The following is a 13,197-nucleotide window of genomic DNA, read 5'->3' on the forward strand; positions in this document are numbered from 1 at the left end:
ATGATCTTGGATCTGTCAAGCCATCCTCTGTTTTCCCCCCATCATGTTCACTCTTTCCTGATAATTAGCCATACAACACGGAAACAGGCCCTTTACAATGTGGGAAGAAACTGGAGCACCCAGAGGAGGAGGAAGCACACGCTTTACTGGGAGAACGAACAAACTCCCTACAGAGATCTTCTCGTCATTGCCCACCAAGGTGCCCTCGTCTTAGCTGGTCCTACTTGCCTGCATTTGGCCTATATCCTTATACCTTTCCTGGTCATGTACCTGTCCCAATGTCTTTCAGACCTGCCTCAACTACTTCCTCTGGCATTTCATTCCATATACTCACCACCTTCTGTGTCTGAAAAGTTGCCCCCAGGTTTCTATTAAACCTTGCCCCTCACACCTTGAACATATGTGCTGTTTCTTGACTTGCCGTACCCTGGGGAAAAGACACTGTCCGTTCACCCTTTCTATTTTTCCCCATGATCTTATTCACCTCTACTGTATGAGATCACCCCTCAGCCTCCTGTACTCTAAGGAATGAAGGAAGCCCTAGCCTGCCCAAAGACTCCCTAGGTGTAGGGTGGTCTGAGGAGGCTTCCCTATAGCTCCAAGTCATTGTAGTGGAGGCAGGAAAAGGTTGTGGGGTAACATTGTCTGTGGCATAGACAGTGAAAAAGAAGTGAGCTAATCAGTTCAACCTTTCCCTATGGCTCAGGGCCATATTCTTTTGGTACTGTCTGCATTGAATATAGAAATTGGGGGGTCATGCTGCAGTGATATAAGACGTTAGTGAGGGAGAGGCTGATCAGGTTAGGACTTTATTCCTTAGCCCGCAGAAGGATGAGGGGTGATTTTATAGATGTCCAAAATCACCAGAGGAATAGATCAGGTAAATACACAGTCTTTTGCCCAGAGTAGGGGAATCGAGAACCAGAGGACATAGGTTTAAAGTGAGGGGAAAGATTCAGTAGGGAAACGTTTTTTACAGAAAGGGTGACAGGTGTATGGAAAGAGCTGCCGGAGGAGGTAGTTGAGGCAGGTATTATCACTGTTTAAGAAGCGTTTAAATAGGCACATGGATAGGATGGGTTTAGATGGATATTGGCCAAACGCAGGCAGGTGGGACTAGTGCAGATGGAGTATGTTGGGCCGATGGGCCTGTTTCCGCACTGTATGACTCGATAACTAGGTCAATTATATAATTCTCAATGATAATTTCATGTATCTACATTTGATTAATATCCTTTCATTACCTGCAATGTCTGAGATGGCTGATCCTCTGGAATATGCCCTTCTATGTCTTTGATTATTTTAGAAATGGCGGCTTATGTCATAATGCTTGACTGCAGATTGGACATGCAACTTGTGACCTCATCAAACAATCCCTAGCGATAAGCTGACCACAACACAACAGGTTTTGTCGCCCATGTGTCCACATCTATCGGAACAAATGCCATGTTGGCCCTTTTGGTTTGAGTATGCTTCATACAAAAACTAACTTTGTCTCCAACTTTCATCAGAATTTCTTTCTTGGTGATTGAAATCGATCTGACACAAAAGTGGCTACATTTTGTGATTTTGTGCACCCTGCTAATTGAAGTGTGTGATGTCTTCCCAAAGCTGGTAAGTGAGATCATTGCTTTTCCTTAAGGCGAAGCTGCTACCTGAGTGTCAGAGACCCGGGCTCGATCCTGACCTCGGGTGCTGCCTGTGTGACGTTCTCCCTGTAAACGTGTGGGTTTCCTTCGGGTCATAGAGTCATACAGTATGGAAACAGGCCCTTTGGCACAACTCGTCCATTCTAACCAAGATGCCCACATTGAAGCTAGTCCCATTTGCCTCCTTTTGGCCCACATCCCTCAAAACCTTTTCTTCCCACCTATCTGTCCAAATGTCTTTTAAATGCTATTCATGGTGTCTGCTTCAATTACCTCCTACGGCTGCTCATTCCATATACCCACCACCGTCTGATTCCTCCCATATTGTGCGGGTTTGCAGGTGAATTGCTCCAGGTGTATGGGGAGTGGACGTGATAGTGGGATGACATAAAGCTAGTGGGAACGTGTGGACTCGGTGGGCCAAAGGGCCTGTTTCCACGCTGTATCTTTCAATTCAATTCAAGAAGGCCAGTCTGTGTCGGTGGGTAAATGAAACTGGTGGCCATTCCACACATCCTTGCCCATTCAGTTGGCTGATGGTAAAACATTGGATAGGGGAGGAAGGGTGGAAGATGAGTACTATTCTTACGGCTGTTGCTGAGCTGGTTGTGGGGACATATTTCTTATAGTCCTGACTTGTTACCTCCGGCAAGCCAATAAGGGTTGATTCTTGTGCAGATGGTTGGAAATAACCCAGACTGAAGCAAGCTCACAACATCAGTGTTATCTCTAATGCACATGGAAAAGCATCAAATAAATAAGACGCATATAAATCCCCATTTCAACTTTATTACCTGTATATGTGGTCTTTGTATGCTTGCCAATTATATGCCAACTTTTTGCCTCCCTTTAAAACTCTGCTTGTCTCTCTGTCATGTGGGCGGCACAGTGGCGCAGCGATAGAGTCGCTGCCTTGCAGCGCCAGAGACCTGGGTTCGATCGTAACTATGAGTGCTGTTGGTACGCTCTTCCTGTGACTATGTGGGTTTTATCCAGGTGCTCCAGTTTCCTCCCACACCCCAAAGACGTGCAGGTTTGTAGGCTATTTGGATTGGCTTCTGTACAACTCTAAATTGTCCCAAGTGTGTAGGATAGTGCTAGTGTACGAGGGTTATCGCTGGTCGACACAGACTCATTGGGCCGAAGGGCCCGTTTCCACTCTGTATCTGTAAACTAAACAAAATGTTCTAGCAGGTATCGCTTGTGACACAGAAATACTGCTCTACTGCTTGCAGAAGATCTACTGCATTAGAAGATTTAATTCAAGTTCATTACCAGAGGTGTGGGCACCAAACATGAGGCTGATGTTGAGAATATGCTACGTTGTCCGCTGTGTTAGATCTGGACCTAAGAACTGAACTCTGGAGATGTGGTGAGAGTGACTGACCTTAATATCACAGCAGCATTTTACTGAGTGTGGTATTGGTACAGAAACTCATCCATGTCGACAGTGATGGCCCATCTAAGCAAGTACTATTTGCCCGTATTTGGTCTATATCCGACCAAACCATATACCTGTCACTAAATGTTATTGTACCTGCCTCAACTACCTCCGCTAGCAACTCGTTCCATGTACCCATCACCTTGTATGAAAAAGTTCCCCTCAAATTCCTATATAGAACATAATAATAATAATAATAATAATAATGCATTACATTTATATAGCGCTTTTCATACACTCAAAGACGCTTTACAGGGATTTAAAGAACATAGGGAAGTGAATAAATAGATAAATAAGTAAACGAACAGAGAAAGGAGACAGAAGGTGAGGTGACCTTCAGTGGTTGAAGGTAGTACTGAACAGGTGAGACTTCAGCGATGTTTTGAATGTGGTGAGTGAGGAGGAGTCTCTGACGGTTTGGGGTAGTGAGTTCCATAGGGTGGGAGCAACGATGGAGAAAGCCCTGTCCCCCCAGGATCTGAGTTTGGTCCGGATGGGGGGGGATAGGAGATTGGCAGCAGCAGAGCGGAGGGTGCAGGTGGGAGTGTGCCTGTGGAGGAGGTCAGTCAGGTAGGATGGGGCCAGGTTATGGAGGGCTTTGTAGGTCATGAGGAGGATTTTGTACTGGATTCTCTGGGGGATGGGGAGCCAGTGGAGTTTGTAAAGGACGGGGGTGATATGGTCACGGATCGGGGTGTGGGTGAGTAGACGGGCAGCGGAGTTTTGAATGTATTGAAGTTTACTGATGATTTTTGAGGGTGCGCCATAGAGGAGGCTGTTGCAGTAGTCCAGACGGGAGGTGATGAAGGCGTGGATGAGGGTTTCTGCAGCTGTGGAGGAGAGGGATGGACGGAGACGGGCAATGCTTTTGAGGTGGAAGAAGGCTGTCTTTGTGATGTGTTTGATGTGTTTGTCGAAGGAGAGGGTTTGATCAAAGATGATTCCAAGATTCCGGATGTGTGGGGAGGTGGATACTGGGAGACCATCAATATTGAGGATGAAGTTTTGGGTGGATTTGGTGAGCGTTTTTGGACCAATGATGATGATTTCAGATTTGTTGCAGTTGAGTTTGAGGAAATTTGATTGAAGCCAAGATTTTATTTCAGTGATGCAATTTGTCAGTGTAGAGTGTGTGGTGGTGGAGATTGACTTGGTGGAGATGAGGAGCTGGATATCATCGGCGAAGCAGTGGAAGTTGAGACCATGACGGCGGATTAATTGACCAAGGGGGAACAGGTAGAGGACGAAGAGGAGGGGGCCAAGGACTGAGCCTTGGGGGACACCTTGGGGGAGGGGAGCGGTGGGGGATTTACAGTTGTTAATGGAGATGAACTGGTGCCTGTCAGAGAGGTAAGATTTGAACCAGGATAGGGCTGTGCCGGTGATGTTAAAGGAGGTTTCAAGTCGGGTGAGGAGAATGGAGTCATTTATGGTGTCAAAGGCGGCGCTGAGGTCAAGTAGGATGAGGATGTTGAGGTTGCCAGCGTCGGAGGAGAGGAAAAGGTCGTTTGTGATTTTGAGGAGCGCAGTTTCAGTACAGTGGTTGGAGCGGAATCCGGATTGGAAAGTTTCATACAGGTTATTGGTAGAGAGGTGGTATTTGAGTTGGGAAGCTACAGCACGTTCCAAAACTTTGGACAGAAAGGGTAGGTTGGAGATTGGTCTGAAGTTGTTTGGGGTGTCAGGGTTGAGACCAGGTTTTTTCAGAATGGGGGTGACAGCAGCGATTTTGAGGGATGGCGGGACGATGCCAGTGGACAGGGAGGAGTTTATTGTTGCAGTGATAAGTGGAGAGAGAGCAGGAAGGCAGGCCTTGACAAAGCTGGAGGGGATGGGGTCCAGAGAGCAGGTGGCAGTTTTTATTCCTGTGAAGAGGTCAGAGAGATCGGTGGTGGAGACTGGGGAGAACTGAGGCAGGGGTTGACAGGATAAGGGGGGCAGGTGGTTTGAGGGGGAGCAGGTGCGTTGGTGGTTAAGGTGCTGTAGATGCTGTCTATTTTGCTTTGGAAGAATGAAAGGAAAGTGCAGTGCATAGAACAGTGCAGCACAAGAACAGATCCTTCGGCCTACAATGTCTGTGCCGAACATGATTCCAGGATCAATTCTTATCTGCCTGCACATAATCCATATCCCTCCATTCCCTGCATATCCATGTGCCTATTCAAAAGTCTCTTAAATGTCACTCTTGTGTCCATACACCAAGCACCCTCTGTGTGAAAAAGGTTGCCCCTCAGGCTCATATAAATCTCTCCCCCCTCACTTTAAATCCTTGTCCTCTGGTTCTTGATTCACCTACTCTGGGCAAGAGACTCTGTGCGTCTACCTGATCTATTCCTTTCATGATTTTGTTTGCCTATATAAGATCACCCCTCATCGTTCTGTGCTCCAAGGAATAAAGTCCTAGCCTACTCAACCTCTCCCTATAGGTCAGGCTCTCGAGTCCTGGCAACATCCTCTTAAATCATCTTTGCACCGTTTCCAGCTTGACAACATCTTTCCTATAACATGGTATCAGAACTAAACACAATACTCTAAATGCGGCCTCACCAACGTCTTTATGTATCTGCAACATGACCTCCCAACTTGTCTGATGATATCCTTCTAAACAATTTCTATACATGTACTGTATTTATAACCTAGGTTATTCCTATTATTATTACATCCGGTATTAGTGGAGATTTGCAAGCCTTCTGCCTCACTGTACTAAAGTTGGTCACAAGGGGGCAGGAGCATTCCACAATGCAATGGTGCTCCACATCTTTTTGTCCAGGTCGACCATCTGAACCACTCACCTGAAGCATGGTTTACTGTACTTTTAATCACAGCCATGAAATCAATGCGAAAATATATTATCGTTAATGTTCCAATTGCTATCAAACATCAATCCGAGAATTAGTCTGAAGAAGGGTCCCGACCCGAAACTTCATCCATCCCTGTTCTCCAGAGATGCTGCCTGACCCGCTGGGTTTCTCCAGCACTTTGTATCTTATTTTTCATAGCAATCCTTTCAAGGAAGGTGAGGTGCAATTTCAAGCAAAGAAGATTGGGCAGGCTGGAGTGATGTCACAAGGAACTGCAGATGCTGGTTAACAAGACAAAAAGACACAAAGTGCTGGAGTAACTCAGCAGGTCAGGCAGCATCTCTGGAGATGGATAGGTGACATCCCGGGTCTGACTGAAGAAGGATCCCAACCCAAAATGTCGCCCATCCATATTCTCCAGAGATGCTGCCTGACCCGCTGAGTTAGAACGGAGATGAGGAAGAACTTTTTCAGTCAGTGGGTGGTGAAGGTGTGGAATTCTCTGCCTCAGAAGGCAGTGGAGGCCAGTTCGTTGGATGCTTTCAAGAGAGAGCTGGATAGAGCTCTTAAAAATAGCGGAGTGAGGGGGTATGGGGAGAAGGCAGGAACGGGGTACTGATTGAGAGTGATCAGCCATGATCGCATTGAATGGCGGTGCTGGCTCGAAGGGCTGAATGGCCTACTCCTGCACCTATTGTCTATTGTCTATTGTTACTCACCACTCTTGTGTCTTTTTTTTACATCAATTCATGACTCGAGCATGTGTTCTTAAAATAATCCACAGAGCAAATGAACCTTTAAAGTCCTCAATGAACTGAAGCTCCATTGTGCTTCTTGCATTCCAATACCGGTCTCAGGCACGGAAAATTGTAAGCAGAAGAATGACCTATGTAAAATGATAACAAATGATTAGGGAGAAAAGGGCGCAATAAATGAATTCTCTGCATCATGCTAATGAAAGTCAGGATTTACACTTAAAGTTAATATCGACCCCAATGGGATAAAATGAATCCCCAGCTAATTACTAATGCCAACCCCTTTTTTGATTTAATCCCTTTTTAAAGCACTATTGTTCAGTGTTTTGAAAGCTTGTGTGTGTGAGTGAATGTATACAGTATCCATGATCAGGTGCCTCTTATACTTTGATTTTTACCCTTGGGCAACTGTTGCACTGATGGAGTAGCGCTGCGGTGACAGACAGAGGTCTAATATCTTCCACTTAATGACTTCTCTTCATCATCCACCGCAGACAGTGAATGTCAGCTATTCTTTCCCTTCCCGCTGTTAACAACCATCCCCCACTGAAGCCCGGTTGAACTTTCCTCTTTCCTGGCCTGCTGTCAGATAGGGACATGACAGAGTGTGTGGCGGTCAAAGCCATTATAACGCCCCAAAACCAAGCTTGTCATGGAACCCATCTTGAATACCCGATAGAGTCATAGAGCATGGAAACAGGCCCTTCGGCCCAACTTGCCCATGCCAACCAAATTGCACTAGATGCAGAGACTTTTAGATGGGCACGTGGAAATGGAGGGATATGGATCATGTGCAGGGACTAGTTTACGGCTTGATGTGGTCCGAAGGGCCTGTTTCTGTGCTATATTGTTCTTTGTGTAGGCAGATGAGATTAGTTTAACTTGGCATCATGTCCAACTTAGACACTGAGCTGAAGGGCCTATTTCTTATATATTTTTCTATGTTCTACGTTCTAATTCTATGCCGCGCACTGTGTGTGAAAACGTTGGGAACACTCAGCAGGTCAGGCAGCATCTGTGAAGGTAGAAGCTGTTAATATTTCTGGCTGTAAACCCTTCAGTGTATATAATACAAGCTCCCCGAAGTCTGAAGAAGGGTCTCGACCCGAAACGTCACCCATTCCTTCTCTCCCGAGATGCTGCCTGACCTGCTGAGTTACTCCAGCATTTTGTGAATAAATCGATTTGTACCAGCATCTGCAGTTATTTTCTTATAATACAAGCTCCCCGTTTCCCAGTAGGGCTTCACAAGTTCACGAGTTATAGGAGCAAAATTAGGCCATTCGGCCCATCAAGTCAACTCCGCCATTCAATCGTGGCTGATATATTTTTCCAACTCCATTCTCCTGCCCTCCCCATAACCCCTGACACCTGTACTAATCAAGAATCTATCAATCTCCTCCTTAAAAATATCCACTGACTATCCACAGCCATGATCATATTGAATGGCGGTGCAGGCTCGAAGGGCCGAATGGCCTACTCCTGCACCTATTTTCTATGTTTCTATGTTTCTATGTTTCTATGACTTGGTCTCCACAGCCTTCTGTGGGAATTCATTTCACAGATTCACCACCCTCTGGCTAAAGATATTCCTCCTCATCTTTCTAAAGCTACCCTTTACTCTGATGCTTTGCCCCCTGGTCATAAACTCTCCTACTAGTGGAAACATCCTCTCCACTTCCACTTTATCCAGGCCTTTCACTGTTCGGTAAGTTTCAATGAGGTCCCCCCTCATGCTTCTAAACTCCAGTGAGTACAGACACAGTGCCGTCAAATGCTCATTATATGTTAATCCGATCATCCCCGGGATCTAACAATTGTTCTAACAATCTTCCTGGCACACTCATTAAACACTGACTTCATTTTCTTCAAATTTTCGAAAAATGTGTCAACAATATACTGAACTATCAACCCGGCTGTTAAATCTTCATTAAACCACCATGAAGGGCATTGATAAGGTGGATGGACTCGGTCTTTCTCCCAGGAGAGGGAAGTGTAATACTAGAGGACATCCTTTTTAAAGTGAGAGGGGAAAGGTTTAAAAGGGTCTTGAGAGGCAATCTTTTCACACAAAGGGTGGTGGGTATGTGGAATGAACTAACGGAGAAAGTAGTAGAGTCGGGAACAATGACAATGTCTACAAGACATTAGGACAGGATTAGGTGCACAGATTAGGTTTAGAGGGATTTGGGTCAAATGCAGGCAAATGGGACCAGCTGAGGAAGGCACCTTGGATCAGTTGGGCCGAGGGTCCTGTTTCGGTGCTGAATAACTCCATGCCACTGAAAGTGCAACTTGATTACAGAGTATCTATCTGTTTTGGATGCTTTTTAAATTCTAATCTCTAACTTTGGTTCAATGGTTCTTTATTGCCACATGTACTGAGATACAGTGAAATCATGTTTTTTGCATACAGTTCAGCAAAGTATTACTAGACATCAGCACAATCTTATATTTTAGGTACAAAGTGTATAGCAATAGTTCACTTGAAACAATATGTAAAGTTTTGAACCATTTTCAAAGTTCCAGTTAAGGGTGTCGTTCCTCTCCTCGCCCGGCCACTTCAGCCTTTGTGCCCCGGGCACACCTCCCACGGCTGACCTGGTCCTTATTACTGGCCCTTCGTTCTTTGCATTCAAGAGTCAAGAATGTTTTATTGTCATATGTCCCAGATGGAACAATGAAATTCTTATGAAATTCTTATGGGCGGCACGGTGGCGCAGCGGTAGAGTTGCTGCCTTACAGCGAATGCAGCGCCGGAGACTCAGGTTCGATCCTGACTACGGGCGCCGTCTGTATGGAGTTTTTACGTTCTCCCCGTGACCTGCATGGGCTTTCTCCGAGATCTTCAGTTTCCTCCCACACTCCAAAGACGTACAGGTATGTAGGTTAATTGGTTGGGCAAATGTAAAAAAAAATTGTCCCTAGTGTGTGTAGGATAGTGTTAATGTGCGGGGATCGCTGGGCGGCGCGGACCCGGTGGGCCGAAGGGCCTGTTTCCGCGCTGTATCTCTAAAAAAAAAAGAAGGAACTGCAGGTGCTGATTTACACCAAAGATAGACACATAATGCTGGAGTAACTTAGTGGGTCAGGCAGCATCTCTGGAGAAGAGGAATAGGTGACGTTTCAGGTCAAGACCCTTCAGACCAAACAAATAATAATAGTGCAAAAAGACAAAACTAATGTTTATGTAGTTCAGAGCTTATTTGAAGGTTGTATTGTTTAATAGCCTGATGGCTGTAGGGAAGAGGCTGTTCCTGAACCTGGTTGTAACAGTTTTCAGGCTCCTATATCTTCATCCTGATGGCAGGAGTGAAATGAGTGTGCGGCCAGGGATGGTGTGAGTGTGAGCAACTGAAGTTTGTACTTGTTGGACAATAAATCAAATCAGCATAAATAATAATAATAATACATTACATTTATATAGCACTTTTCATATACTCAAAGACGCTTTACATGGATTTAGAGAACATAGGGAAGTGAATAAATAGATAAATAAGTAAACGAGCAGAGAAAGGAGACAGAAGGTGAGGTGACCTTCAGTGGTTGAAGGCAGTACTGAATAGGTGAGACTTCAGTGATGTTTTGAATGTGGTGAGTGAGGAGGAGTCTCTGACGGTTTGGGGTAGTGAGTTCCATAGGGTGGGAGCAGCGATGGAGAATGCCCTGTCCCCCCAGGATCTGAGTTTGGTCCGGATGTGGGGGGATAGGAGATTGGCAGTAGCAGAGCGGAGGGTGCAGGTGGGAGTGTGCCTGTGGAGGAGGTCGGTCAGGTAGGATGGGGCCAGGTTATGGAGGGCTTTGTAGGTCATGAGGAGGATTTTGTACTGGATTCTCTGGGGGATGGGGAACATTTAGGGATGGTTATTTAACACTGTCCCCAAACAATAATCCTCAATAATGTTCACACACAACATAGGGAAAAATAACAATCATGTCTTCCATAAAATGGATTCTGGATTGGGAATATTTTTCAGTTCAGTATTTATTCCGGAGCAAGATGTTTGGGACTTTTAACATTTTGTTTTATTATCACTGAACCAGATCTTGGCTACATCAATACTTTTATGCATTTATATTTTTGCATTGATGTTATGTCACAGCTGTGCAAGTTGTTGGTGAGCCCACATTTGGTTCAATGGTTCCTTTATTATCATGTGCACCAAGGTACAGTGAAATTCTTTTTTTTGCATACAGATCAGAAGATTATTGCCATTCATAAGTACAATAAGTACATAATGTTTAGAAACAGCCCAATGAGTCTATATGCAAGAGTCGCCAGGTTTTGGTGCAATTTCACAGTCCCAGCAACAGCTGGCCATAAAGGGCCCATTGCAGCTGTCATCTCCATCCGATCGTCCCGTGAACCTTTGTCTCTCTCCTTGCCCGGCCATCTTCAACCTTCGTGCCCCAGCGTCACATCCCGTGGCCGACGTTCAGTAAATTTGGTCTCATCTTATCAGAGATTCCTTTTCCTCTACTCATCCTCATTCCTTCTGAAAACCAGCTTGCTTTCTCTCTTTCTCACTTCCGACAAAGCGTCTTAGACCGGAAAAACCAACTGCATCTCTTTCCACAGATGCCAACTGACCTGCTGTGTGTTTCCAGCACTTCATCTTTTTATTTCTTATTTCCAGCATCTGCTGTTTTGTTTTTATTTCCAAGTGCAACATTAATTAGTAGTTGGAGATACTTTGGTGTAAAACAAACACATCAAATTCATTAAAAGTGCAGTTAAGAATGTGTTAGCTCTTCAAAAAAAGACACAAAGTGCTGGAGTAACTCAGCGGGTTAGGCAGCATCCCTGGAGAACATGGATAAGTGATGTTTCAGTGCGGGTCACTTCTTCAGACTAGGTCTTCAACTTCTGTTCATCTCATTTCTCTGCCCGCTCTCAATATCTGTGGTTCTTAGTCAGACATAGCCATCCTTTTAAATAGGTTTCAACAATAACTTACCGAAGAAGTCTTGCATCTGAAACATGGGATTTTACTGACAAGAGAAGTGAAACAGTTGAAACAGGAATTTTGATTTAATAAATTCAGGAACTCTACACTGTTGGTTGACTTTGAGAAATTTTACTCCAGGAGAGGTTTGAGAAGATTCAAACATGTTGAGGTTTTAATACAATAAATAAGGATAATCTTTCTCTCGGTAGGAGGGTGAGTTATTTGCAGGCAGAATCTTTCATGTGATTAGTAAAGGAACAACAAAGACATGTGGATTTATTCACAAAATGCTGGAGTAACTCAGCAGGGAGAGAAGGAATGGGTGACATTTCGTGTCGAGACCCTTCTTCAGACTGATTTGTACCAGCATCTTGTATCGATTTGTATCGATTTGTACCAGCATCTGCAGTTATTTTCTTATACAAAGACATGTGGGTTTGTTGGTTGATTGGCCTCTGTAAATTGCCCCTGACATGCGGGGAGTGGATGAGAAAGTGGGATAACCTAGAACGGGTGTGAACGGATGATTGATGGTCAGTGTGAACTCAGTTGGCCGAAGGGCCTGTTTCCATGCAGTGTCTCTGAAATAAACTAGACTTAGACAATAGGTAATAGGTGCAGGAGTAGGCCATTCGGCCCTTCGAGTCAGCACCACCATTCAATGTGATCATGGCTGATCATTCACAATTAGTACCCCGTTCCTGCCTTCTCCCCATACCCCTGACTCCGCTATCCTTAAGAGCTCTATCTAGCTCTCTCTTGAATGCATTCAGAGAATTGGCCTCCACTGCCTTCTGAGCAGAGAATTCCGCAGATTTACAACTCTCTGACTGAAAAAGTTTTTCCTCATCTCCGTTCTAAATGGCCTACCCCTTATTCTTAAACTGTGGCCCCTGGTTCTGGACTCCCCCAACATTGGGAACACGTTTCCTGCCTCTAACGTGTCCAACCCCTTGGGATGATTGTATTCTATATACTTTATGGTCAGCTGTTATCAGGCATCTATATCATCTCACCAACAATTAGACAGCAGTGAGTTTAGTTTAGTTTAGTTTAGAGATACAGGGCAGAAACTAACCCTTCAGCCAAACGAGTCCAGATCGACCAGCAATCGCCACACATTAATACTACCCTACACACTCTAGGGACAATTTTATATTTATACCAAGCCAATTAACCTACAAACCTGTACATCTTTGGAGTGTGTGAGGAACAGAAGATATTGGAGAAAACCCAAACAGGTCACGGGGAGAATGTACAAACCTAGTACAGACAAGCACCCATAGTCAGGATCAAACCCGGGTCTCTGGCACCGTAAGACAGTCGCTCTACTGCTGTGCCACCGTGCTGCCCTGAGCTACTATTTACCTCATTGGAGACCCTCGGACTATCTTTAATTGGACTTGACTGGACTTTATCTTGCACTAAACGTTATTCCGTTATGTACACTGTGAACAGATCGAATGTAGTCATGTATAGTATTTCCGGTGACTGGTTAGCACGCAACAAAATGCTCTTCCTTGTACCTCGGTACATGTGACAGTAAAATAAACAAAACTAAACTGAGATTATGCATTGGGCCGCATTATTTGAAAGGATTTT

This window comes from Rhinoraja longicauda, chromosome 16 (genome assembly GCF_053455715.1).
Source record: "Rhinoraja longicauda isolate Sanriku21f chromosome 16, sRhiLon1.1, whole genome shotgun sequence".
NCBI lineage: Eukaryota > Metazoa > Chordata > Chondrichthyes > Rajiformes > Arhynchobatidae > Rhinoraja > Rhinoraja longicauda.